This window comes from Orcinus orca, chromosome 19 (assembly GCF_937001465.1).
Source record: "Orcinus orca chromosome 19, mOrcOrc1.1, whole genome shotgun sequence".
NCBI classification, from domain to species: Eukaryota; Metazoa; Chordata; class Mammalia; order Artiodactyla; family Delphinidae; genus Orcinus; species Orcinus orca.
Genome location: NC_064577.1, coordinates 27,203,564 through 27,231,453, shown reverse-complemented (window position 1 = coordinate 27,231,453; position 27,890 = coordinate 27,203,564). Strand labels below are relative to the sequence as shown.

The following is a 27,890-nucleotide window of genomic DNA, read 5'->3' as shown; positions in this document are numbered from 1 at the left end:
TCAATACTTTTTCTGCCCCTATTTTCTTTCCTCTCTTTCTAGGACTTCATTTATATAGATGTTAGATGTTTAGATACAGTTCCTGAGGCCCTGGGTTTGGTGCTTTGTTTTATGTTTTTTTAGTCCTTTTTTTTTTTTTTTGTCCTTCAGATTAGATATTTTCTATTGCTCTATCTTCACATTCACTGATGTTTTCTTCTGTTCTCGTCAATGAATTGTTAAGCCTATCCAGTCAGTTTTTAATTTCAGATCCTGCATTTTTCAATGCTAGAATTTTTACTTGATTGTTTTTAATAGTTTTTATTTCTCTACTGAGATTCCCTATTTGGACACTCACTGCAGGTATATTTTCCTTTATGTCCTTGAGGACAGTTAGAATAGCTGTTTTAAAACAGTCTGTATTGATTTCTCTTATGTAGGGATCACATTTTTCTCGTTCTTTGTGTGCCTAGAAGTTTGGGGCTATATCCTGGACATTGTGAATGTTAGGTGGTGAAAACTGGATTTTGTTGCGTTACCCTGAAGTGCATTGACTAAAACCAAACAGAAACAGTGAATTTGGCTGGACTCAAACTCCAAACTTTGTCTCTCCTGTGGTGGCCAGTAGCAGAACTCTCTGTTCAGTTTTTGTAGCCTTGGTTGGGTTGCTTAGAGCAGCCCTTGTGTGGACATTTCAAAGGTTGGCCTAAGATTTGGGTAGAGTTTATACACGGAATTTGAGCCCCCTCGTTCTGGCTCTTTTTTTTCTGGGATTCCCACCCTCACTTTCCAGTTACTGGAGTCGCTCCAAACTCTGTCCTCTAGCTATTTAAGTCAGTAAGATTTGGGAGTTTCTCTCTGGATTTTAGTTGCCCCCCTTGGCAGACGCTGGAGCCTGCTGTCAACAGAACCCCATACATATGGGAAACTCACCCAAGTGCCGTTCCTATTTTCTAAGTATTGACTCCCCTCCCTTGTCACCTGCTTCTGGCTGCTCTCCAATGCCTTCAGGCACTGGTTTATAGTTGTTCTCTGCTGGAGGGGGCTTGGTCTGATAGCAGCCACCTTTACCAGAAGCCCAGGCAGGCCCAGCTGTTCGGTGTCGCAGGGTCACAGGGAGTAGTCAGGCGGGACACCAGGCATCTCTCTGGGTTATACTTGCACCCAGTGGCATTCGTTGCAACAGTTGTTCATAACATATAGCCAAACACTCCAGAGGCTCAGACCCAGGAGAGAATGCAGAAATGCAGACTAGACTCACTTTTAAGAGAACGGGGACTTCCTACTCTAAGCCGGCCCTGTCCAGTCGAACTTTCTATGGTGATAGGCACGTGCTATATTCTGCACAGCCCAGCTTGGCAGCCTCTAGCCACATGTGGTCGGTGTGACCGAGGAACTAAATTTTAAACTTTATTTCATTTTAGTGAACAACAAGGTCCTACTGTATAGCACAGGGAACTGCATTCAATATCCTCTGGAAAGGAATAGTTAAAAAAAGAGTGTATATATACGTATAACTGAATCACTTTGCTACACAGCAGAAATTAACACAACATTGTAAATCAACCGTACTTCAAAAAAAAATGTTTCTGTCATTTCAAGGATAAGTTAAAATTTCAGTAGCTTCATGTGGCTGGTGGCTGCTGTATTAGTATAGGTCTAAGCAAATTCAAGAAATCTGTCTGCATTGACAGAAGAACAGAAAACAGGGTAACTGTAAAAAAGAATTACAGAAAGATTTACTGTAAGAAAGAAGAAGAAAATAAAACTCAGGGTGTTTGAGATAGGATTTCATTTATTCCCTTCCCCCAAAACAGTACATATACCTAGAATAGACCCTTTCAGGGTCCTGTTGCCCTGCAGAGTTGCTCATGGCATTTCAAACTGAGAGCTATATTAGGGAGCAGTTGCAAAGGGACACAAAAGAGTGTTTTTAAGTTATTAATTCCCCAAAGATATTCGAGATAGGACATGATTTATAAAAATTAGATTTGCCTGTTACTTCTGGGGGAGCGTATCTCTTAACTTGAAGCGAAGTTATCCATCTCTGGCTTTGTCTCAGCCCAGCCTTGCCCAGAAGCCATGCAGTTCCTGGGTGGTGAGCGCCTGCCCAAGGCTCCCTGCCAGCAGTGGTCTGAAGACCACGTGGGGGGCATCGTCCCCCCACCTCCCAGGAGTAGTAAGAGTACTGAGGTTCCAGCCAGACTGCCTGAGATGGTATTCCAGCTTCAACACAGCGCTCTGGGCTTGGGTGCTTCTGTGTGCCTCAACGTACACTTCTGTAAAATGGGGACAATAAGTCAGCCCACTTCCTAAGGCTGTTTAGGATGGAATGTGTAAGCATGTGTTGAAGCATATAGAACACAGACACATCATTTACAACAGCGCTGGGCACGTGGTAAAATGCTCAGTACGTCTTGCTGGTATTTCTCTTTCTTACTTACCCCTCCTCCATGCCCATGTTCTGTCTACCTCTCCCCTGTCTTTCTGACTGCCCCCAAACCCCACGGCTCACCCCTTGTCTCCCCAGCCCTCGTGCATCACCCTGGATAGACACTAGAACTGCCTCCACCCCCTTCTCCCCTGCCTGCCTGCTTCCCACCCCTTCCTTGTCCTCTGAGAAGCATCTGACCGCGTGTTCCGTTCAGATTCCGTGTGGCTCTCGCTCTACCGTATTTCCACCTGCCCTAACTCTTTCAGGGGACGTGGGAGGAAGGGGTGGGCGAATTGGATATAAAAAGAGAATAGAGCAAGACCGGAACAAGGGTCAGACGAGTGAGGCCCTCACTTCAAGTACAGCATTGAATGGCAGTCCAAGAAATTTGGTAATCAAGATGAATAACGTTTCAGTGCAGTATTTTTAAAAATCCAAATTAATGCAAAAGTTGCATGATGAACAAAATATCAAAATGTTCACAAAAGGGGCTTCCCTGGTGGCGCAGTGGTTGAGAGTCCGCCTGCCGATGCAGGGGACGCGGGTTCCTGCCCCGGTCCGGGAAGATCCCACATGCCGCGGAGCGGCTGGGCCCGTGAGCCATGGCCGCTGAGCCTGCGCGTCCGGAGCCTGTGCTCCCCAACGGGAGAGGCCACAGCAGTGAGAGGCCCGCGTACCGCAAAAAAAAAAAATGTTCACAAAAGACCGGATCTGACCCTTCCCTTGCACGGCTCACCCAGCCCCGCCCCCAGCACCAGCCCTGTCGAGGCCTGACTTTACTCAACGTTTTGGTGTTTTGCTCATCATGGAATGTCTTAGGTTAACTTGTATTTTTTGAAACATTGCATTAGAAGATTGATCTTGTTGGGCGCCCCTCCCTGAAAGTTTGCCCCGCTGCCTCACTTTCCTCACCCGGATCCCGGCCCTGGAACAGAGTCCTTGCGAGCAGAGGCTCATTCTAGGGGAAGCCAGCTGGGGGGAGGAGGGGGGAGGGTCCCAACAGTCCCCAGGGAGCCCTCTCGGGCCACTTGTTCCTTGTCCAGCCTCGTGGCCACTAGAGGCTGGGCAGGGGCAGCCCTGAGCCACAGGAAGAAGGAAAAAGGAAGAAGCTTCCCATGACGCGGTGATCTCGAGTGCCCCTAAATGACCCCTGTACCGTGTACCCTTAGGGCCCGCCAAGACCACCGCAGGGTATGGCCTGAAGGAGGAAGCCGCCTCTTCTCCGAGGCAGCCTGTGGAGGTGTGTCTTCTTGGCCACCTCTGTGCGGCCACCTCCTACTGGGGGCCTCCCAGGCCCTGGGCGTCATGACGGCTCCTCTCCCTAACCAGGCCCCTGTCTTGGTCTCTTCTTCCCCCTCCCCCTCGGCCTCTCCGTCACTTGAGGGAGGTCGTACCAAGGGCTGGCCACAGACAAGGGTGGGTGGTGTCGGTGGACAGAGGCCAGAGGAGGGGCCCCAGCCCTGTCATTGTCTCCCATTGCATGCTCCCCACAGCCCTTTCTCCAAACCCAAAATAGCTCCCCCAGCCCCACATTTGGCGCCACTAGAGATGCCCAAGCTGTGGGTGTCCGGGGCAGGGCGCTCACCAGATCCCCCAAAGCCTGGGCAGGGCGGCTAGGAACAGGGCAGGCGTGTCCCCTCTTCCTGTACCTGCGGGGGAGAAGGGGGCCCCCGACATCCTGCAGGGAGCCAGCCCGGCCTATTGGCGTCGTCCCACCCTCTCTGCTTCCTGACCCCCACGGGTGTCCTAGCTCCTGTGATGGTCCTTGCCGGCACGTGGGAGCTTTGGCCCGTCCCCCAATAGGGGAGCCCAGGTGTTCCTGAGTCAGGCCCGGGGGAAGGTGTGGGACCCGGCATTTCTGGAGCAGCTGCTCTGTACCAGGCAGGGTATGCGCGCCCGTGATCTTAAGCCCACCTCCCAGTAACCCGTTAGGTGGGGCGCAGGGTCCCCCCCGAATCCGCCATCATCATGCAGCATGTTCGGCTGTTGAGGAAACAGCACTGTCCTGACATCTCCGGAACATTCCGTGTTCCAGCCGCCGGAGGGTGGATGCCAGGCGTAGCCTCAGCAGTCAGGACGCCCAGCCCTGCTCCGACCCCATAGCCTGGCTGTCATCCCAGCCAAGTGGCACGTGTGTTCCTGTATTAAATGTCTGCAGTCTCTTCTCAGGATTTAAGGTAGTGGCCCTGGAAGTGACTGCATCCCACAGATGAGGGCGCCGAGGCCCTCGGGGCTGAGCCATTTGATCAAGGCTGGATTTGAACTTGGCTCTCTGGGGGTCTGGAGCCTCTGCGCTGTTCTCTAGGTTACACTCCTTCTAGACGGGGCCAAGGCAGGACTCTGGGGCACAGACCCACCTCCCCTGCGTGACAACCTAGAGGACCCCCAACCTTGCATGCTGACCAGGGGTCAAGAGCAAATACTTTAAAGGGGCCGCAGCGGCTGGAGGCGCTCTGGCTTTGGGGACTAAAGGCTCTGAGCTGTCTCACCCTCTCTCAGGTCCTGTCTTGGCAAAGTCTTTGTGGCATCAGGACCCTGGAGCACAGACTTTTAGGGCCGTGTCCCTGTTAGGACCTTACCTGCCCATGCTGCTGAGTCTGCCCACCTGGCTGTGGGGGGGCCCTTTGCAAGCTGGAAAGCAGCCATCCGGAGGTGTAGTTGATCGTAGAGCAGGAGAAAGGGGGGAGGGGAGGGGACGAAGGGGTGCTGGCGGATGGGGGGGACCTGCCGCCCATACTGTCCTGCATCCTGGCTGGGAGCTTAGCGCCCTCACCTGCGTAGCCTTCCCAACCCCATTTTCCTTCTCCCATGTCAGCAGAAAGTTCTCACTGTCAAGAGCCCTCGAAAAGAACACACATTCTAATGTCATTTATATTATATTACAATTACTTTATTATATTACATTCTATTTATCCACTCCTTGCTCTGCACCAGACACCGTGCCAACTGTTTTATCTGCAGTATGCCGTGTAACCCACTCTGTGGTATGTGTATTTCTGTCATCTCTCCGTTACTAGTGAGAAAACCCGGGGCTCAGAGAGGTTAAGTAATTTTCCCAGAGTTGCACTGTCAGTGTGTGCGCTCGGGTGGTGTGCTGTCTTCTTGTCAGGGTTCCTCTATCTGGGTGGGACTTGGCCTCCTCTCCCAGCCCCTGTGCCCCCCAAGTCCCCTTTGGACTGAGACACACTTTCGGGGCCTAACCCTTGCGCATGGGGGGCCCTGGTGCAGGCGGGAGATTCCAGTTGGGCAGCAAACGAAAGCAGCGTTTAGTTTTCTCTTTCTCCCCACAGAGAAGGCTCTCTCAGTTTTCCTTCTCTCATGTGTTTTCCTATCTCACTTTGTTTCTTGGTTGACTTTTCATCCTTTGAAATGAGACCCCATCCTGGGAGCCGGGCCACCTGCTGGAAGAGGCTGGAAGCAGACAGGTCTGGGGCTGCAGTGGGTGGGAATCCCTCCCATCTGGGGTGACCCACAACCCCAGGAGTCAGGGCCAGGAACCCCCATGGGGGGGGGGCTCAAGACCCCAGGTGGCAGCCTTCCCTTGGGGCTCCTGGGGGAAGTCCTGTTAGCTTGGACCCTGATTCAGCATGTGCCTGTGGAAGACTCTGTGGACCTTGGTTTCTTCATCTGTCTAATGGGCTAATAATGCCCAAGCTGTGACCATCACTGGCTGGATGATAAAAGGAGACGCAGTCCATGTAAACGTGCTGGGACGTTTGAAAGTGCCACGCAGGTATTAGAAACGGGCTTGATTATTGTTCTATTCTCTCCTTCCTTTTTTTTCCCCTTCCTTCCCTCCCTTTCTTTCTTCCAACTGAAGTTAGTTTCAGAGCAAAGCATCCATGTCCCTTTCCATGGCAGCCTGGGTAGCGTCATTGTCATTAATGGAGGAATTCTGGAAGGTTCCAGAGGAAACCCGGCAGAACCGTACGCAGAGCTAAGCACAGGCACACGTTCGCAGATTGGCTGGCTCCTCCGACATTTGCCCCGTGCAGCTATGGGCTGAGAGTCCGTATCCTCTGTCAGTTCACTGGCAGACCCTTAGGCTTTTCTGCCCTTTCACTAAGCGGCCTCCTTCCTGCTTCATCAGAGGGCGCTTCACTCATGCTCTCGGAGCCGGTGCTCTGCGCCCCTAAGGCTGCCGGCCTCCCGGTGTTGGGGAGGGGGCCTGAAGCAGACGGACAGAGTGTCCGGGGGAGGGGGTCTCCTGGGAAGGAAGAATAGGGCTTGGCTTTCCAGGAAGCCCTGGTGGTGAGGGGGTGAGAGAGGATGGAGAAGGCGGCTTCACTGTCGCTGCCATTTCTGCTGCTGGGTCCAGAGTTGCCCGTCACGTCACTACGTGTAGAGGCTGCAAGCAGATTGTAGGGAGGGCGGGACATTTGGACTCACAGAATTCAAGAGACCCCTCTTAATGGGATAAGAAATGAGAATGGCAGGGCTTTGAGCTTTGGGCTGTCAAGGGTCCAGTACTCTACATCCTCTGTTGAAAGAGGAGCTTCTGATTAATAATAATAAAATAAGGAAGGAAGAAGAGGGAAGGAAAGGAAAGAAGGAGGAAGGGAGGGAGGGGGAAAGAGGGAAACTTCTTTTCAGGTCCAGCAACACACACAAGGCCTTTGGTCTAAACCTCAGCAAGGTCCAGCCTCAGTCAACCAGGCCAGTCACGTTTATTGAGCACGTACTATGTGTTGTGTTATTCCGCGAGCTTCAGTCACTTAGGAGTATTGTGTTACTGCTAGTCCCATTTTACAGATAAGGAAGCTGAGGCTCAGAGAAGTTAAGCGACCTGCTCAGTTTCACAGCTGGAACATTCTGAGGAATTCAAACGAATGCACGGCAGGCTGAGTGTCTGCCCTTCCTAAGTGCTGCATGGCCTTTCCTAGATTCTAAGAGAAGACAGTAATGGAGATTTAGTTCCCATCTCGATAGTAGCTTTATCCACTGAGTCCTGTCTAAATTCCTGGCATGTTTTAACTCATCATCTCCACAAAGGCCCTGTGAGGGAGTTTCCATTATAGTCAGCCCCCCCCTTTTACAGATAAGGAAACTGAGACTCAGAAAATCCCCCGAAGTCTCAAAGGCAGTAGACGGCAGAGCTCAGATGTGAACCCGGGCGGTCGGGCCTCTGTGCTGTACTTCTTCCCAGGCAAGCTGGGTTATTCCTCGGACCACATTCCTTTTAAAACTGGGAACGGATTTCCAAAGGGGACAGATACGGAACAACCACAGGACAGCAACGGCACGAGAATTAACAGATATTTTTGACAAAATGTGTGCTTAAAAATAAAGTCCCGTATAGGTCACACATGAGTGCCCCAACTGAAGATGATTCATGGTTTGTAAATACCCGGCTGCAAACGGCCTGTGTCCAACCAACGCCCAAGAGAATGCCACCTGTTACGGTCTGTGCCCAGCCACTCCTGGTCTTATATGAGGCTGGAGGAGAGAGCGCTTCTGCTTCTGTCCCCTCTGGGTAAGGTGAGCTCTGTGTAATCCACGGAAATCATCTTCCAGTATTTAAGGAAAAGCTCATAAGGTAAAAAGCTCTCTGGGCTCTCAGAATTATTCACATTTAACGAAAGCTGTTTGCTGTTTTGCTCTGTTGATCTGTTTGTTTGGAAAGAGCTTGCTGCTTCCAATTGCGGTGGCTGGGCCTCCATCCCAGTGTCTGGTGTCACGAAAAGGGAGCGGAACGGTCCCTGAACGTCTCATTTCCTGGTGGCGGCTTCCAGCACGCGACAGGCTTTGCCAACTGTCCACCCCCAGCCCGAGCCCCCTGGGCAATGCCCTCGTATCTCCCAAAGCCCTGGGCGTTTCCCAGGGCCCTCTGCACCTCCGACAGCCCCGCTCCCAGCGGGGACTGTCACTGCTTCCGGCCAGCAGGGAAGCCTGCTCCCCCGTCCCTCTCATCCTTCTGTCTCATTCCCAGGACCCCTTCCCCAAGGTGCGCGGCTTGGAGACTCCAGCCCTCCCCAGGTGTTGGGAATCTGCAGCATTTCAATTTCAAGCTTGCTTTTTATGAAAGGGAGGTGATCCATCTGCAGAATATTAAGTGGCTCAGGTGTCTCTGGGAGGCCGGCTGCTAATCCGCCAGCATCTGCTCCTTATGTGATCTTGGCGCCTAGCAGCCTCCCTCCCCGGCCCCCCACCCCAGCCGAGCTCCAGGGCCTTGAGACGGAAAATGAGAGGATGATTTGGGCTAGCCAAGCGTGCTCAGCCCATGGCGGGGGCGGGAATCGTGACCTCCAAGTCCCCTCTGAGGCCCAGGGCAGGGACCTGGCCAAGACGAGCCACCCGGGGCAGACTCTTCCCTCTCATGGGCTTTAGCTCAGTGGACAGAGGAGGGGACAGGCTGCATGCGTCCAGGATCTAACGTCGAGCTTCCAGAAGGCACCTCCTCGAGGCCGTGGGCTCCGTTCACGTGCCACACCTTTGCATGAGCTGTTGTCCCCACCGGGGAGGTGCTTCGAGGCCAGGTCAAGACTCGCGTCCCCCATGTGGCTCGTCCGCACAGAGGGTGCCTCTGCCCCTCCTCCTCTCTCTCTCTGGTCCCCACGATCTCACCTGCTGGATGTGACTCTTCTTGGGAGCAGGACCGTGTGCCCGCAGCCCGTAGCTCAAGGCTGGGTGTGCAGCTAGGAAACAAGTGCTGTTGGATTAACTGGGAGTGGGGATAATGGGGGTTTGCACTGTCAGAGGGACAAACCCAGAGAAGCTCCCCATTCCTCCTTCTTCCCAGCCTGGTTCCCCAGGCTGTCTGGGGACCAAGCCCCTGACTGAGTTCAGAGCACATAGAACGGCTTCTGAAGATGGAAGAGACACAGACCCTGGCAGGAAGAAGCTCTCAGCTCCAATCCTGTCATAAAACCCGCACCAGATTGACTTAGTGACAGGTATAGAACAACCCACGAAGGAGTATAAATCTATACTCTTCAAACAGGACAGCCGAGAGCGCCACCAGGTTAAAAGGGAAAGAGCAGGTTTAATCAAAGCAGGCTTCCCGGAGAAGGTGGGCTTTGAGGCAGGACTGGACGAAGAGAACTCGCATTTGCAGAGAAGGAAGAGGATGAATTCCAGGGAAGGGAAGAGATATGTATAAAAGTGTATTTGTTGGGCTTCCCTGGTGGTGCAGTGGTTGAGAGTCCGCCTGCCGATGCAGGGGACACGGGTTCGTGCCCCGGTCTGGGAAGATCCCACATGCCGCGGAGCGGCTGGGCCCGTGAGCCATGGCCGCTGAGCCTGCGCGTCCGGAGGCTGTGCTCCGCAACGGGAGAGGCCACAGCAGTGAGAGGCCCGCGTACCGCAAAAAAAAAAAAAGTGTATTTGTTTGTTAGAGATGCTGTAACAAATACCACAGACTGAGTCGTAAAAACAGAATTTTCTTTTCTCACAACTCTGGAGGCTCAGAGTCCAAGGTCAAGGCGCTGACAGGGTTTGTTTCTTCTGAAGACCAGGTGGGAAGGCTCTGTTCCAGGCCTCTCTCTTTGGCTCGGAGACGGCCATCTTCTCCCCATGTCTTCACATGGTCATCCCTCCACGCGTGTCTGAGTCCTGATCTCTTCTTACAAGGACGCTGGTCATATGGGATTAGGGCCCATGCCAGTGACCTCATGTAACCTTAATCACTGTTTTAAAGTTTCTGTCTCCAACTAGTCACAGTCTGAGATAAACGTGGCGGGGGTGGTGGTGGTTCGAGCTTCGCCGCTTGAATTGGAGGGGGAGCCTAAGTCAGCCCATCCCAGAATGGAAGGTGTCCCGTGTAGTCTAGGTGCCATGCTGCTGTGTACAGTGTTGATTCCCTTCTCCTACATGCCTGGCGTTGTGCAAAGCACTGGGCTTCCAAGGGCAGGGACATCTTGTCCCTATCTTCAGGAGCCCAAGGTCATGGGGAGAACCCCTCTGGAAGGAGCAAAAGACCTGGGAGGGGGTGTCAGCAAGACCAGCCTGGTGAGAGTTGGAGGAGATGGCCGGTGTGTGAGTGCCCTGGGCATTTTTGGAGTTCCCTAAGCCCGAGGCTGGGGGAAGCCCCCAGAGCAGGGCGCCTGGAGTCACAGTCAGGTGGTGATGAGCTGGTAAGGACAGAGGGGCTGCTCAAGGGGAAGGCACAGGTGGCCTCAGCCCCACGTGAGGCTTAGGGCCCCAGCATTCCTCGTGACCCTCCCTCTGTCCTCCCATCCTCTCCCTCACAGGGAGAGACGGACCTCAGTGGGAAGGAGCCAGGCTTCCAAGAGGATGTGCTGGGGCCACCAAATGTCTCACCCCAAAGAAGACTTCTGGGGACCAGACTTGCACCTGGGGTGGGAACCGTCCTGAGATGCTCCCACCCCTGTATCCCATCTCCCCCCGCCCACCCTCGCTGCATCAGGAACTTCCAAAAGGGCTCGAGGAAAGCCAAGGCTTCAGCCCAGAGCTGGACTCACCCCTCCTGCACCCACCCAGGCAGGGAGTGATTTGTGTCCCTGGGCCAGGCCTGTGCTGTAAGGAGTCAGAGGTTGAGGCCCTTCACCTGCAGGAGGGCAGCAAGCCGGGCTCTCAGGCCAGAGGAAGAAGGTCGCAGGTGGGATGGCCAGTGTGGCCAGTGCCGGGGTCAGGGCTGAGCCTCAGACCTTCCTCCTCTCCATCCTCACCTGTCCAGCCTCGTGCCGTCCTGTCGTTCCAAAGGGCAGCTCCCTGCATGGGGAGGGGGGGACCCCATCATATGGGGGTGCACCCAGCAAAGGCTTATGGGTGACCCCCCCCGCTAGGATGCTTACGAACTCAGTGATCATGGACAGACCTTGTTTGACCGCTTGGGGCCTCAGTTTCTTCATCTTTAGCCCAGGAATAATACCCACCTTTCAGGGTAGCCGTGGGGACTAAATAGGTAACGCCCTAAGGCCTTGACACTGAAATTGGTTCATCGATGTCAATTTCCCTACCAGAGGCAGCCCACCACTGGCTCCTTGTGTCCTGTCTCCCCACTCTTGGCTCTAATGGAGTTCAGAATGGGCAGACATCCAAGTGTGCTTCCATGCTCAGCATCACATCCATGCCCAGAGTGGGGGACCCCAGAGCTCCCCGCTGGCCCTTTGCTCCCAGCCCTCACACCAGCCTCCACTCTGCATCCATCCATCCATCCATCCATCCATCCCTGGGAGCGGCATGAGGCTGGGACCGTCTGCCCTGGCCTGGGAGCTGGCGCATCTCTGAGCCAGAGGCTCAGGGTGAGGGCTCTTGAGTTGAGAGCTTGCCAGGGAGAGAGCTTAGAGTGCAGTGTAAACGAAGCCAGAGCGAGAAGTGCAAATGAGTTGATTCAAAGATGAAGTCGCAGAGGGCACTCTGAAGCAGCCTACCTCGAGGCCAGCTGTCACCGTCGTATGTAGCATCCTCTGCGGGCTCTGCGGTCAGCCTGGCCGGGTTCCGGGAGATCTGGGACAAGTAGCTTAATCTATTTGAGCCATAGTTTCTCATATCTAAAGTGGGTGTGACAACAGCACTCTGTTGGGTGCTGGGAAGTTAATCCGGCTGGGACAGGATCGGCACCCAGTAAGTGTTGGTCATGATGATTGTCTGATTGGATTCTGGGAGGGCAGGGACGGAGGCTCAGGGGTCCCTGAGTGCAGCCAGCCTTCAATTTCCCAGCAACAGGCTGTCTTTTTTACGTATCATCTTTGCTCACTTTTCTTTGCTCCTCCAAGTGGCCCCGGGCTTTGGCTGTCCTACAGTTTAGCAGAGTGATTTTTTTGGAGGATCTGAGCTCCTGCTTCCCTCCTGCAGTGCAGAAGGAGCTGCATTTCTTGTCTCCCCTTCCCAGTGGCCACGGGGCGCTCAGCAAAGTGTGAGTGGAGGATACGGCTGGAGAGATCGGATGAGCCTGGCGAAGTGAACGGAAGTGTGCTCTGGAAGGTTCTCCGGGGAGGGCGTGGGTTGACGCCCTGGCAGAGCGCTCTCGGTCATCACCTGGGCGTGTGGACGCCCACCTCCTCGGGTCCCCTGCCCCCTCCAATTTTCACTCATGACACAGATGTCATGAGTCCCCTCCACACTGCCTTAACATGAGGGAATTCTATCTCAAATATGTTGCACAAATGAATAATAAAAACAAAGGAAAATGACCCTCTTTATTGAAACTCATTTTATGAATAAAACAATTACTCTGGTAATTGAAAAAATGTGTCATTAAATTAAATGCGGTGGTTCCTATTAAAATTTTAGTGCGTTTTGCCGCTGTCGGCTAGAAGCTGGTAGTTATAGCCGAGAGTTTTGATTTCTCTTTATTGTTTTTTAATCTCTCTGTGCTGCGGCCCTCCGACGATATTTTATGTCAAAGAGATTTAGAGCTGTGCTCCAGATGGGAGGGAGAAGCTGGCCGAGGGGTGGGGGGCGGGCAGCAGGGAACTGTGGCGGCATCTGCCTCTGATGCCAGGTTGACTGTCACTCTGGCTGCCCGCCCGTCTTGATTGGTCCCTTCAGCCATCTGTCAGCCTGATGGCAGCCAATCACAGCCCTCTGAATCCAGTGCCTCCCTCCCCACCCTCCTCTCTCTCCTCCTCCTTACAGGAAAGGGCTTGGAGGGAGAAGGGAAGCCGGGGAGTTGGGTCTCTGGGTGCCTGGGTCTCAGCTTCTTCTGGAAAGCAGCAGGGTGGGGTGGGTGGGGCAGACGTGAAGTTCTCCCTGCCCTTGTGGGGGCAGTTGAGGAAGGTTCTGGAAGCTCTGTGTGCAGGCACCGTGAGGGCAGGGAGCTTGCCTGCTGAATCCCTAGCTCCCAGCATCATACGTGATATAGTGGAGGCTTATGATTCTTGTCGAGGAAGGAAGGGTGGGAGGGAGAGAGAAAAGGCTATTCGTAGAGCCGGCTTGGTCCAGGATGGGTTAGGCGAGAGCAATGAGACAGGAGAGCAGAAAACGGCCTGGAAACGCTCTGGATTCCCTTTCCAGGCCTCCCTGCATCCCCTCCAGAGATGTTAGGAGGACGGAAAACCAAAGACAGGCTCCCTCTTCATTCCTGGCAGGAGCTGCAAGGCTCCTAGGCTGACTCACACAGTTGGTAACTGCCCTTGGTGTGTTATATGTCTCCGTGGCTCGAACTGCGTTTCTGTTCTTTGTCTGGGAGATTAAGCTCCTGATGGGCAAGGGCTCTGGCCCTGCAGCCTGCCACTGTGAGCTTGATGAATCGGGCTGGGCATGGGAGCTCCTGGGCATTTATCACCGAGGCACCAGAAGCTGGTAGGAGCCAAATGCCACTGTCCAGCACTGTCAGCTGAGCCGGCGGCACTGGGCAGGAAGGAAAGCGGGGCGAGGGTCTCCGAGGCCCTGGCTTACACGCTTTGTGGCTCAAGGCTACTGTCCTGTATCGCAGGGGCCCGTCTTCCTGGTTTCCCAGGCTCCGGGTCAGCTGGCCTCAGACTGGGTGTGGCCAACGGGAGGCTCCAGCAGGTGGGAAAGAGGGAGAAGCTGGGGTGTCGCCCTCTCTCTGTGTCTCCACTGGCGTTCCTCACAGCTGCTCCTAGCAGACTGGCGGCCCTGTTCTAGCTGCCCCCAGTGACCTGCCTTGGGCTCCAATAACCCAGCTTCCTCCTGGACCCTTCCAGCCTAAGGGTGGTAGAGCTTTTCTGTGTTGTTCACTGTCCCCCATTTGCCTTCTCAGCTCTCCTGTAACCAGTTTCCTGTAGCAAATTCCTTGCGTTTTAATACATCAAGTCGTTCCTCTTCCTGGTTGGACTCCAGCTATAACACCTGCTCTGTGAACATTGCAGGGAGACAAATGGGGACAGTGGGACTGCCCTGGCAGGGGTGGGGGTGGGAGAGGCTCCCTGCTGCCCCTCCTGGCTGTCCCACTGCCCAGGGGAGGTTGCTGTGTCCAGACAGCTGGCCACTCCTGTCCAGCCCTCTCTACTGATCATTTTATGTTGATCCAGCCACATGGGACAGCATCTCATTTCGCAGTAATTGAGCTATTTTCCCAGTTGGGCAAAGGGTTAGCAGGTTAGGGCCCTTTCCTGGGAATGTAGCATCCAGCAGAATAAATTACAGAGCCATTAACCCTGGAGCAGAGCAGCTGGGGAGGCCAGGGAGAGCCATGCCCCCTGCCCCTTCCGGTCCCCCTACTTCCATCTGCCCCCGTACCGCGTCAAGTTCAGCTTGAGTCCTCTTAGCCAGAACTCTATCGGGCATATTTCCGAGCAAGGCCAGTTCACCTTGATCTAGAAATAACCAGGGCACTAGACCAGAAAAGAGCAGGGAGAGTTGTGGAGGAAGGGAGCAGGTAGGGAGAGAGGCTGGGTGATGAAGCTAGACGCCAGCTGACCTGGAGCCTGGGAAACACAGGGCCTAGTCCACAGCAGAGAGGGGGAGGGTAAATGTTAGTTGAGCACCTACTATGTGCCAGGTACTCTCACTTTCATCATCTTACTGAATTCTCACTTCTTTTTTTTTTTTGCGGTACGTGGGCCTCTCACTGTTGTGGCCTCTCCCGTTGCGGAGCACAGGCTCCGGACGCGCAGGCTCAGCGGCCATGGCTCACAGGCCCAGCTGCTCCACGGCATGTGGGATCTTCCCGGACCTGGGCACGAACCTGTGTCCGCTGCATCGGCAGGCGGACTCTCAACCACTGCGCCACCAGGGAAGCCCCTCACTATATTTTATGAAGTAGGAATCATTATTGTTATAGATTGAGGAATCTGAGGTTCAGAGATAGTCAGTGGCTGGTCCAAGGTCACACAGGACCACTTCCTGCCCACTCTCATCCTGCCTCGCATCACTAATTCTCTTCCTTATCACTTCCCACAAGACTTACTAAGTACCTGCCCTGGACCTGAGGATGCTGGGAGCATATAGTCAGCCCGCCCAGAGAGGGGCACAGGTGCATGCACGGACATGTCATTCATTCATTGGTTCGTTTGTTCATTCACCAGCTATTCACTGAGTAGTTACTCTTTGCCCAGCACCATCCAGGCACTGGGATTAGAATTGTGAATTTGTCAGGTATCTGTTTTCATGCTCACTGAGCTTACAGTCGAGCAAGGAAAACTCACTCTAGGAAGACACGTGCCCAGCCAGTAATGACAGTAAAGCATGGTGAGGGTCACGAGGAGTATTGCTCAGAGGGGACCATTTCCAACAGCCTGCTGGTTGGTTCCTTGTGAAGGTTGGGGTCCTGTAGGACCCTCAGGCTCTCCTCTGCCCTGTCCCTCCACCCTGCCCCTCCCTGAGTGGCTCATCACTTGCTGTCACTACACCGGTCATCTCTAGATCCAGGTCCACCCCAGATTACTCTCCCGAGCACAGAGCATCCTCCAACATCCTGCTGACTTTCTCCAGTTGAACGTACCTGGGAGTGGAGGGGAGCAGCGCCGCGCTACGGAGTGTCTGACAACCGGCTCTGGGCTCATAGCATTTGCCAGTTTCCGTGGGATAAGTGCTGCCACCATGGCCGTTTGGGGCCACCAACCTGACATTACTGAACAGAGAACTGGGAAGGGATATGCATGTGGCCTTTCACGAGGTGGTGCAAGGCAGCTCCAGCACACACCCCACAAGACCACAGGAACTTGCCATCTCCCTCCTCGAGCTGGAACCTTTTCCAGGGTTCCTAGTCTCGGTCTATGGCACCAACAGCCATTGTCCAAGCCAGAATCCTGGCCACTTCCAGCCAGTCAAATGCAGTCAGGGGGGACCTGCCACGTTCCCTCTGGCCTACGGGTCTTTGCACACGTCCCCGCTCTCTAGAGCACGCCCGCATCTCTGCTTGGCTGACTCCCATCTGTCCTTCAGGTCTTGACTGAGACACCTCCTCCTCCAGGAAGCCTTCCCTGATGCTTCCAGCCTGGATTAACCCGCTTCTCTTCCCCCCAGCACTTCATGGTGCCTTGTCCGAGCCCCTGGTCTGTGAACAACTCGAGAGCAGGGACTGAACCTCTGTTGACAGCGCCTTGGACATGCCAGGCTCTCGGAGAATGGTTTCTGGGTGAATGAATGAAGGATCAAATTACTTAATAAAAATTAATTGATCAAGTAGAAGCTAAAGGGCAAAGAGTACCTACAGAACCCTGAGTGATGAAGTTGTGGGAAGATTTCTTCTGCAGAGAGCAGCCCCAGGTGGCTGGCCGCCTGCTCCACAGCCATCAAGGAAGGCTGCCTGGAAGAGGAAGCCGCCTCCTCTCTTCCCACTCCTCTCTCCTTCGCCCCCTCTCTGCTCCCCACTCTGGCTTCTCCCATCAGCCTAAGAGCTTCCTCACAAGGAAAGACTTGCTGGTTTTTGCCTTTGGCAGCAAAATCATTTTTTTATCAGCCGGCAGCAGGACCAGGGCAGGGACTGCTGATGCCCAGTGTCTCAGCGAACAGTGAGAAGGCTGATGGTGGCGTGGTGACAGAAGTCCTTGACGTGTCTCTTTAGGAGGCAACTGGGGTCGTCCCGAAACTCAGAGCGCTGAGGAGAAAGCTGACAGCAGCAGCTGCTGGCGTGGATGACACATCTCAGGGTGTCTGAGCCTGTGACTGGGGCCAGGTGCCTTCCGCTCCCTGGGACAGCGGCAGACCTGAGTGTACGGTCAAAGCCTTCAGTCACACAGGGGCTGAACCTTTGGTTGGTGAGCGGGAGGCCTGATTTTCCCCCTCACGCTGGTTCCTCTGGACAGGGCTGGGCACTGGGCAGTATCCATGGTCATGTCCTCAGGGGGGAGACAGGCTACGCTGCCCAGTGGGCACTAAGAGCCAGCCACAGGGAACCCCAGCAAGCTTGGGCTGTGGAGGGTAGACGGGAGGCCGGTCGAGAGAGAGCACAGCACACCTGGCTTCTGTACCAGACAGACCGTGGGCATCCGTTTCAATATCCCTGAAACAGGATCGGGCTTATTTGTGTGCCCACCCCGGGAGAAGCCATCGCCCTGTGCCCAGGGATTTGAAGGGAGGGGCTTGGAGAGGAAACAAGGAAGCCGGGTCTGCTGCTACAGTGGCAGGACATTCCGCTGGGGCCGGGGGAGTGTGACAGGATGGGGGTGAACAGCAGGGGCCTTTCCCTCCCAGCAGGGGCATCACGGGATCCTCCAAGCTTTGGGGGAGCAGGAAGGGCACAGGCCCCGGGCTTGAATTCCACCACTGCCACCTCCTAGCTCTGAGACATTGTGACTTAACCCCTGTCCACCTCAGCTGAGGACAGTCTGAAATGGGCTGAGAAAACTGAGCTGATATATTAAGTTAGATGAAAAATGTGAACAGCAGACAGCACCGTGCCCGGTATCCTGGACTCTCAAAACACACTTCTTCTCCCCTGTCCCCCGCTACTGACCAGGAGCCTGATGGAGGCCAGTGGGAGCCTTTAGGGACGTCTTCATGGCGTCTGCTCTTCTGGGGTGGGGCAGGCAGGCCCTGACAGGAGGGGAGGGGATGCAGCGACTAGCTGCACTCTCACCGCCACCCTCCGCCTGCTGCAGACCTGCCCTCAGCTCCCTAAACGGACAGTAGGACGAGCACAGGCGATTCCCCGGGAGATGCATGCGGGGGGGCCCGAAGGTGAGTACTTGGAACCTGGGCCCAGCTTCCCTGCTCCCAGGGGGACAGCACGGGGAAGCCATGAGGGTGCAGGCTGTGGGGCCAGCACCTGGGTCTGCGTCCAACTCTGCCCCTAATGAGCTGTGTGGCCAGAGACATGCCTGCACCTCTCAGAGCAGCCCTGTTCTCTGATCTCTGGCACCGGAGTGGTCGGGCATTTGGAAACCATCCACAGATTCTGAAATGTAAATTCCCCTCCAGACCACAGATCCTAGAATGTCAGAACTGGAAGGGGTTAGGAGCCACCTGGCCTGGCCCCTCCACGGACCCACAAGGACCCCCGAGGCCCGCAGACGGGAAGTCAGGTCTCCCTGCCAACCCTGTGCTGCTGTCCTCTGGTCACCCAGGGATGGAGGAGGTGCGGTCTGAGCAGAGATCGGGAGGGGGCCGTCCCTTCCCGGCCCAAGGACTTTCCCCTCCACTTCAGGGCATCATCCCTCCAATGGCTCCCCGCCTCTTGAGGTGAGTCTCACGCCGTGGAAGGAGCAGCTGGCCCAGGTGTCATCTCAGAGCTAAAGTGCCCATTAAACCACCATTGGCTGCCAGGCCCGTCGAGTCCCAGGAGCGATGTTCGCAGACATGTCAGCCTAACGACTTAATTGAATTAATTGATCCTTTCCTCCCCCCGCCCCGCCCGCCTGCCAGGAGAGGGAAAGCAGGGCTGAATTCTGCACCTCAGTCTGCCACCGCCCCCCACCCCGCCACCAGGCTGGGGAGGGGAGAGGGCGGAGGGAGCAGCGTGGGTGATCCAGGCCTCCCTCCCCATCTCCTCCCTCTCCCTCCCCGCCCATCTTCCCCCACCCTCGCCTGAAACCCCCTTAGGTCTCCTTTTCCCCACCTCTCTCCAACTGTCTTCTTTTTAAAATTAAGACTTTACGTTTTTAGGTTCCCATCAACACTGTGCAGGAAGTACAGAGATTTCCCGGAGACCCCCTGCCCCCGCATGTTACAGTCGATGACCCTGCATCGACACATCATTACCACCCAGAGTGCAGAGTTCACCTTGCAGTGCACTCGCAGTGTTGTACAGTCTATGGGTTTAGACAAATGTATGGTGACATTTACCCACCATTACTGTATCATGCAGGCTAGTTTCACTGCCCTCAAAATCCTCCGTGCTCCGCCATCATCCCTCCCTCCCCCCTCCCCCCTCCCCCCTGGCAACCACTGATCTTTTTGCTGCCTACGTAGTTTTGCCTTCTCCAGAATGTCATACAGTTGGAATCACACAGCGTGTAGCTTTTTCAGATCGGCTTCTGTTTATTAAGTCAATGCATAGTAATTCACTCTGCATTTACGGTTCCTCCATGTCTTTTCACGGCTTGGTAGCTCATTTCTTTTTAGTGCTGAATAATATTCCATTGTCTGCAGGGACCACAGTTTATGTATCCGTTCACCTACTGAAGGTCAGCCTGGTTGCTTCCAAGTTTTGGCAATTGCGAATAAAGCTGCCATAAATATTGCATGCAGGTTTTTGTGTAATCTCAGGTTTTCAACTCCTTTGGGTACAATACCACAGTTGCTGGGTCACATGCTAAGAGTATGTTTAGTTTAGTAAGTAACTACCGAACTCTCTTCCAGAGTGGCTGTACCATTTTGCATCCCCACCGGCAATGATTGAGAGTTCCTGTTGCTCCACCTCCTTGCCAGCGTTTGACGTTGTCAGTGTTTCAGATTTTGGCCATCCTCATAGGTGTGAGGTAGTAGCTCGTTGCCTGAATTTGCATTTCCCTGATGACATAGGATGTGGAGCATCCTTTCATATGTTTTTTTGCCATCTGTCTTTCTTCTTCTCTGAGGTGTCTTTTGAGGTCTTTGGCCCGTTCTTTAATCGCGCTGTTTGTTTTCTCATTGTTGGGTTTTAAGAGTTGCTTGTGTAATTTGGATAACCGTCCTTTATCAGACGTGTTTTTGCAAACACTGTCTCCCAGTCTGCGGTTTGTCTGTCCATTCCCTCGACAGTCGTCATCTTCTGAGGTGCGGTCCGAGTGTCTGGTGGGGCTTGGCCTCCTCTAAGTCCTGGGTTACAGAAGGCTCCGTCCACTGCCGCCTGCCTTTGCCAGAGCTCCTGGCTCCCAGCTCGTCCGACGAACCCTATTCCGAGAGGTTGAGTAGTGCGACCCCCCAGGCCCCCTCAGAGACCTCTCCCAGCCCCACGGCTCTTTCCCCAGATCTCTCCTGTTCACTGGGTGGGAATCCCTTCCGGGCCTCTCCCAGATGTGGTTTTAGGAAAGCCCCAGCTCTGTGGGAGGGATGGGGGTAGGCTGGGGGCGGCTGAGACCCTCCAGAAAGAAGGGTCATGGCCCAGGGCACACCATGAGGTTCTGGAAGAAGGAGGCCAGAGCCGTCCAGACAGCTGGGCTGGATGTCCCTGGGCAGCCTCACGTAGAGGAGAAACCTCCGCTGAGAGCGGCTGGCGGCTGAATCATCCCGCCACTGGGGCCTGCCATTCGTTGGCCTCAATCAGACTGGGCGAGCAGTGGGAGGTGGCACTGCTGTCCCCCAAACACCTCCCAGTGTGACATTCGTCACCCTTCTGGGGCCTGAGACTTGGGGATGGGAGGGTGGGGGGACCCTCCTGTGTCTCGTCCTTTTCCCACTTGAGGCAGGGCCCGTTTGGCTCACATGTCCTGGTGCCTCCCTCTCCCATCCCTGGTCCTTATTCTTGATCCCCTTGTCCCCAGTTGTTCCCCCCCCCATTGTCTCTCAGGCACATACATTAATTAATTAAGGAGAAAGTCTTACTGAGAAGATGACACAGTTAGCTCTCCGCAGGGCCCCCTCCTGCTGCTGGGATGACCTATGTACGATGGGGGTGGGGATGGGCAGCTGGGGAGGAGAGGGCAGGAGGTTTGGGGAGTCCAGGGGGGCTGAACTCCCGGCGTCTCCCTCCCAGAGGCAGGAGTGTCCTGGGGGAGGGGAACCCCAACAGGACATAGAGGATGAGACATCCAGCCTTGAGAAGAGGCTGTGAGGGTCCAAAGAGCCTTCTCTGCAGGGGGACAGGCAAAGAGGATGGGGGAGGTCTCGGGGGCCGCCGTCAGTGGTTGACATCTGTCTGCTGAGGACCTGCTGCCCAGCGCTCTGGGCAAGTGACCCGCCCTGGCGTAGGGGCTATAGACCTGGGCTCTGACTCTGGCCGTGCCCCTGCTCTCCTCAGAGGTCTCCTGTGAGCATTTCCCCTTCATGAGGCTCTGTGTTCTACCTGGGAGATGAAGGGGTTGGGTTTGATGATATCTGAGGTGGTTCATGGCACGCTGCTTGGCGTGACATGGCGGGATCCTGGGACTTCATGGTATCGCAGCCGTTTGTCCTTCCATCTATCCATCCATCCATCCATCCATCTATGTATCCATCCATACATCATCCACCCGCCCCTCCATCCATCTGTCCGTCCATACATACATCCATTAATCTGTCCATCCATTCGCCTGTCCTTCCATCTACCCACAAACCTGTCCATCTGTCCATCTGTCCTTATATCCATCTACACATCCATATATCCATTCATCTGTCCATCCATCCATACATACATTTGTCTGTCCACCCATCTTTTCATCTGTCCATCTGTGTGCCTGTTCTTCCAACTACCCATGCACCTGCCCGTCCATCCATCCATCCATCCATCCGTCCGTCCATCCATCCATCCATCCATCCAACCATCCATCCATCCATCCATCCGTCCGTCCATCCATCCATCCATCCATCCATCCGTCCGTCCGTCCGTCCATCCATCCATCCATCCATCCGTCCATCCATCCGTCTAACAGATGAAGCACCTGCTACCTGCCAGATTCTGCTGCAGACTCTGGCGATGACCCAGTGATCTGTGAAGAGGGGGAGCCATGAGGACACACAGGACAGGCCCCAGCCCATCCACTGGGGAGTAGCAAGGAAGGATTCCCACAGGAAGTCCCCAGAGCTGCCACCTGAAGGACGAGGGTACCAGGCAAGCTTCGAAGTTTGTTGTGAGAATTTCAATGAGTTCACCGAAGGCAAAGGAGGCGGAAAGCCTCCGTAAAGGCAGGTGACCATCGTCACGGGATAAACCTTTAGCATCTTCTCATCTCTGGGTCCCCTGGCCTCCAACCCCATAAAAACCACTTCCTGTTCCCCAGTTGCACCACACTCATCTCTCTCCTTTGCTGGCCTTTCCGTTCTTCTTTAAGACCGCGCTGGTGTGACTTCCTTCAGGTGGTGTTCCTTGCGTCCCCTGGACACTTCTGCCCCCTGCAGTTTTGAAGCACTCGGGTATGATCTGAGCCCCGCCATGGGGCATCGGTCACAGGGCCACATGGGTGTCCTCACCCAGAAGACGCCCAGTCCATGCTTGCTAAGGGCAGGGCCCAGGGCACAGCAGCTGCCTTGCCTCCCCCTCCTCCTGGAGTTCCTGGAAGACAGGCCTGGCCTTCGTCCTACCCGGCCCCACCACCACTGGAGCTGGTCAGGCCAGACTCTGTGAGTGGGTGGGAGCACGGCTGACCGCGCCCCCAGCCCCTGCCCCAGGGCTGGCCCAAATCAATAGCTCTGGGGTCAGACGTTCCGCCCCAGCCTACATCATCTTCTGTAATGATAACTCCTGCATCCAGTGGGGGAAAGGTTTGGGGAACTAGATATTCACCTCTGAAGAGAGATTCTCTGCGCAGTGGGAGAAGGGAGGGAAAGGCTGCCTGATGCCGCTTGAGTAGACTCTGGTTCTGCACAGTCAAGGGCTGGGGGATGGGACGGGGACGTCTGTCCTCAGAGTGTGAATCCTTTCCCAGGCGAGGTGGGTGTCTGGTGACCCCGCCCTGGCCTCCTCCTTCGGGGACACAGGAGGGACCCGCCACACACCACACCTGAGCGGGAAGGTGAGCCTTGCTCATGCCAGGCACCGTCCCTGCCCTGGAGCCCAGGTGGCTTCCTGCCTCCTCAGCCCATCTGGAGCCCCGGAGGCCTGGACAGCAGGGCAGGGATTGCCCCTCCCTGGGTGTCCCAGGGCCCGCTGCGTCTGCTTCCCAGCGTGTGTCACGACTTCTGAGCATTTGTGGGACTCCGGCCACCTCTGGGATCAGAGGCAACTTCCCGCGAAGCTAATGAACTTAAGCCTCGGGGCCCCTCCAGGACTACACATCAATTTTGTATTGGGTAGTTTGTGTTCTTAAAGACAACCACCAAATCGCAGACGCTTCAGGCCCCTTGTGGGCCTGGGACGGTGGCCAAGTGCCCAGGGCCCCTCCGCCGGGGGCTTGGTCTCCCCTTGATGCCTTGTAAGCCCGCCTTCCCCCTACCTGTTCTTGGAGGAACGGAGGCCCGGCCTGTCCGGCAGGGCCCTTCCCTGCCCGCCTGGCCCTGGCTGGGGGATGTGTCTTTTCTTAATGAGCTGCTTCACCAGCACCCTCTCCCAGGGCTATTCCAGGCAGGCACAGGTGGGAAGACCCCTGCCCTGTCTTGTTCCTCCCTCTGCCCCCTCCCACGGAACAGCCATTCACGTCAGGAACAGCCCCCGCTGCCATGGGGCAGGTGCCAACCTCAGCCTTGTTCTCCCAGCCGTGCCCCATCCCAGAACTGCTCAGAAGGCCCAGGGCCGGGCAGGTTGGAGGATGGGCCCTGCCAGACAAAGAGAGGCCCATAGAGGGTCTGAGAGCCTGCTCCCTCCCTCCACCATCCTGGGGCTGGTGGGTCCCCGGCTTCAGAGGCCCTGATACAACCTCCCAATGGGTGGCACTTGGCAGTTCACAGCAGGTGCTTCCCAGACTCACAACGACCCTGTAAAAGAGGTATGGTTGTCACCATTGATCAGCAGAAGCGACTGAGGCTCAGAGAGGTTAAGGGCTGGCCCTAAGGGCACACAGTCAAGAGCAGGCCAGCGCTGACACCTCAGGCCCCACGCCCCCTGCGGTTTCCACCAGACCGAGCCCCATTGACTAGGATCTTACGCTGACGTCTAAATCCATCCCGATTTTTCCGTGGGTGGATTCCCTTGGTGACAGCCTGCTTTGAACTCCACGTCCGCTGCTTCCTGCCACTCAGCACGGGTCCCGCCCAAGCCCCCTTCCTTCTGCTGCTGTGCCTTCTGCGCAAACTCACTTTCCTATCAAACCAAACAAAAGCAGGCCAAATCGGGAAGGTAAACACCGGGGAGAAACGCTAAGCGAGCAGGGAGAGACGGGAGGATGGGGTGGGCTGCGACCTCGAAGCCGCGCAGAGGTGTCTGTGGGCAAGTGACCTGGCCTCTCCGCTGGCCTCAGGCTCTTCACCTGTGAAATGGGGATGGGACAGCATCGCGCCTCTAAGACGGGGTGAGGATGCTGAAAGACGAGGTGGGTGAAGTGTTCAGCGTGGAGCCACTCTTGGCTAAGTTTGCTCACTTTGGTCCTTCTGGTGTCACCTGCAGTTTGGGGATAAGCCGTGCCTCTGCATCTGCTCAGCCAGCCGGGAGAGCTAGGGCCGGGCGCTGCTCTCTTTCCGAAGGTCGCAGAGCCCTTGGCAGTCAGTCTTCTGCGCACGCAGCAGCCCGCCTTTCGCTGCTTCCCCAGCCCCCTTGGGCCCAGCTGCCTCTCCCCAGCCAGCACTGCCCTCATAGCAGCCGTGAAGCTGCTTCTGCCACCCTGGCCAGGAGTGGGGAGGGGGCATCCCACAGCAGCTGGCAGAGGCTCACGCCCAGGGCACTGGGCAGCTGTGCCCTGGCAGCTTGTTCTACCGAGATCACAGGGCACAGCTGTGTGTCCAGGCTGTGGGGTGCGGTGGCTGGGGAATGAGCTGGTAGCCGCAGCTGGGCACCTCCACCTCTGGCTGGGGTGGGGCTCTGGGGCGTGGTTCTTGCCCCTGCTCTAGTCAAGATGCTGGCCCACTGACTGGTCTCTTCTCCCTTCGCCTGCCTCCCAGACAGGGCTTGACTTGGGGAGTGGGCTGAAGCCCCTCGGGGCAGAGAGGCAGAGGGAAGGACTCTGGCCTGGGGACCCAAGTCTGGGGACTCTGCAACCAGTTGTTGGGTGTCCCAACTAGCCTCCGTGTCTTCATTCATGAAAGAGGTGTTCTAATAATTGGCATACCTGGTACCATATTCTGTTGGCAACATCAGAGAGGTGTTAAAAGATGGAAGCTACAGTAGTGTCGTTGTCACAGAAGGAGGAATTGAAGTCAGATGCAATAAGTGTGTTTATTCGGCGTGTGTGTTGGGGGGGGACATGCTTTCCCCCTGGTCTTTAAGCATTAAAACAAACCAAGCAACCCTAGTTGAGAGACCGTCTATAAAATACCTGAGACCATCAAAACTATAAGATCGGGCTTCCCTGGTGGCGCAGTGGTTGAGAGTCCGCCTGCCGATGCAGGGGACGCGGGTTCGTGCCCCGGTCCGGGAAGATCCCACGTGCCGCGGAGCGGCTGGGCCCGTGAGCCATGGCCGCTGAGCCTGCGCGTCCGGAGCCTGTGCTCCACAACGGGAGAGACCGCAGCGGTGAGAGGCCCGCGTACCGCAAAAAAAAAACAAAAAAAACAAAAAACTATAAGATCGTCCAAAACAAGGAAGTCTGAGAAACTGTCACTGTGTCTAGGAGCCTAGGGAGACAGCTAAACGTTATGTGGGATCCGGGAGGGGGTCCCAGAACAGAAGAGGGCCGTTTAGGGAAAAACCAACAAGAATCTGAGTAGACGATGTAGTTTCCTTAGTAAGAAGGTATCAGTATTGGTTCCTTAGCTGTGACAAATGCACCGTGATAATGTGAGATGTTAACATAGGGGAAACCTATTGGGTGTGTATGGGAACTTCTCTGAACTATCTTCGTAACTTTTCTGTACATCTGGATCTGTCCTAAAAACAAAAAGTTCATTAACAACGATCACCACCTAATACTCCTTCCGTCAGGACCGAGTGAGAGGTTCCTCTTTCTATCTCTGTCTTGTATCCAACCTTAACCTTGACCTGCAGACACAAGACCGTCTCTGCAAACCTTGCTTCCATGCGTCTCGTCGTCGTGTCCAGTTGATTCCCCGACTGCATAGCGACGGGAGGCCGCGGTGACACCAACCCAGGGAGGGGTAACCGTGGGGCTGGAGAGGTGGATGGATTCTGGAATATGTCTTGGAGGAAGTGACCACAGAACTTGGTAACTGACTGGACATGGGGCTGAAGGAGACAGAGGATCCAGGCTGACTCCTAGGTTGGGGCTGAAGCAAGCAGGTTGACGGCAGCACCTCCTTAGGTGGACAGCTGTGGAAGGTAGGGGTTCAGAGTTTATTGGAAAAAATCACCTCGGGGACACAATGCGCTCTTGGGACCTGTGTGAGTTTCCTGGGGCTGCTGTAACCAAGTACCACAAGCTGGGTGACTCAAAACAACAGAGGTTTATCGTCTCCCAGTTCTGAAGGTCAGAAGTCTAAGTTCACGGTGTCAGCAGGGCTGGGCTCCCTCTGAGATCTGGGGAGCATCCTTCCTCGCCTCTGCCTCGCTTCTGGCCAGCCTTGGTTTGCAGCGCCATCTCTCCAGTCTCTGCCCTGTCGTCACGTGGTCTTCTCCCTGGGTGTCTGCGTCCAAAGTTCCCTCTTCTTACAAGGACACCAGTCACATTGGAGTAGGGCCCACCGTAACGCTTTCGTTCCAATTTGGATACATCTGCAAAGACCCTATTTGCAAAGAAAGGTCACATTCACAGGTACCAGGGGTGAGGCCTTCGACACGTTTTTGCTGGGGGTGGGGGTGGGTGGATGGGTAGGGGGTGGAATGCAATTCAACATGTAAAGGGGCTCTGGCTCCCGCCCAAGCAAATGGCTTGTAACTGTGATGCCGGATCACATTTTTTTTTAAACCAAGGCGCCCCTGGGCCTGAGCCCCGTGCTGTTTGTCTCCCCACCGGCCTCTCGGGGTCTGTCTGGGCTCAACAGAGCGGGCTTGATGTACGGCTGAGTGTTTAATCCCTCTCCCTTCCCGCTGACGCTGCCGGGCCCTCCCGGGCTGGTTCCCTCCCAGACTTTACCTCCCTTTGTTGACAAACGAATGATTTCTCACTCTTCCCACTTATGCTTGTTCTTCCTCTTTAAACGGCCCGCTCAGCCTGGCTGGTGAGTGATGGCCAAACAAATTTCAAGCGACTAGGAAATGTCCCCAGGGCTTCTCCTTAGTTCTTTGGCAGATTGGGGCGGGGGTGCCGGGGGGGGGGGACACTTGGCTTCCTCTCCTCTTTGGGGCTGGAGGCGGGAGGCCTGGGTGCTGCTCAGGACCACCTCACCTGTCCTCTGTCTGCCCTTCTCCTGAGGTCACTAGCCCCCTTCCTCTTGGAGGGTGGGGGGGTCACTTTAACCCAGATAACACTCCCGGGTGTGCAGAGAGGACCGGAATGACAACTGATGGTTGAGAAACTAAGCCCCTTGAAGGTTAGAGCAGTGATGAGGGGGCCACCCGAGCACTGGGTGGGGGAGTCTGGAGCCCTGGGGACACCAGGGCCGAAGACCTCCCGATCCTTTAAGTTTGCGAAGAGGCAGCTGTGGCATACCGCCGTGCCCACTAAAATGTCACTCCCTGCCTTCCTCCGCCTCTCCTACACCCTCGCGCGGCAGAGTTTGGTGCTTTCAAAGGACTCATCGTTTTTCTCAGGAGCAGCCCCTACTGAACACCCACTGTGGGCCAGCAGGGCCTGGGTGATCTGAGCGTGACCTTGACCTTGTTTGACACTGTTCATTAGGAGGCCCGAAGGTGGTTCGCTCAGTGAGTTGTCCTTGCTAATGTCACCCACGCATATTTACTTATTTACGTAGTTATTGAAAAGCTGTCCTTGCACATTTTAAAACTGGAAGCCTGGTTTAAGGCCCCAGCATCACAGAGTGAGTTCTTGGGAGAAGTCCCTTAGTGACCCTTTTAAAAAGGGGCAGAGAAGGCTTCCCTGGTGGTGCAGTGGTTGAGAGTCCGCCTGCCGATGCAGGGGACGTGGGTTCGTGCCCCGGTCCGGGAGGATCCCGCATGCCGCGGAGCGGC

General features: G+C 55.3%; 2 protein-coding genes across 4 annotated transcripts in view; one reads left to right on the top strand and one right to left on the bottom strand.

The window, feature by feature from the left end:
- Positions 1-27,890, bottom strand: part of RPL38 (ribosomal protein L38) — a 797,591-nt gene that overhangs the window by 504,985 nt on the left and 264,716 nt on the right. The gene's annotated exons all lie outside the window — the stretch shown is intronic.
- The window catches only part of SDK2 (sidekick cell adhesion molecule 2), a 267,076-nt gene that overhangs the window by 65,601 nt on the left and 173,585 nt on the right, over positions 1-27,890 (top strand). The gene's annotated exons all lie outside the window — the stretch shown is intronic.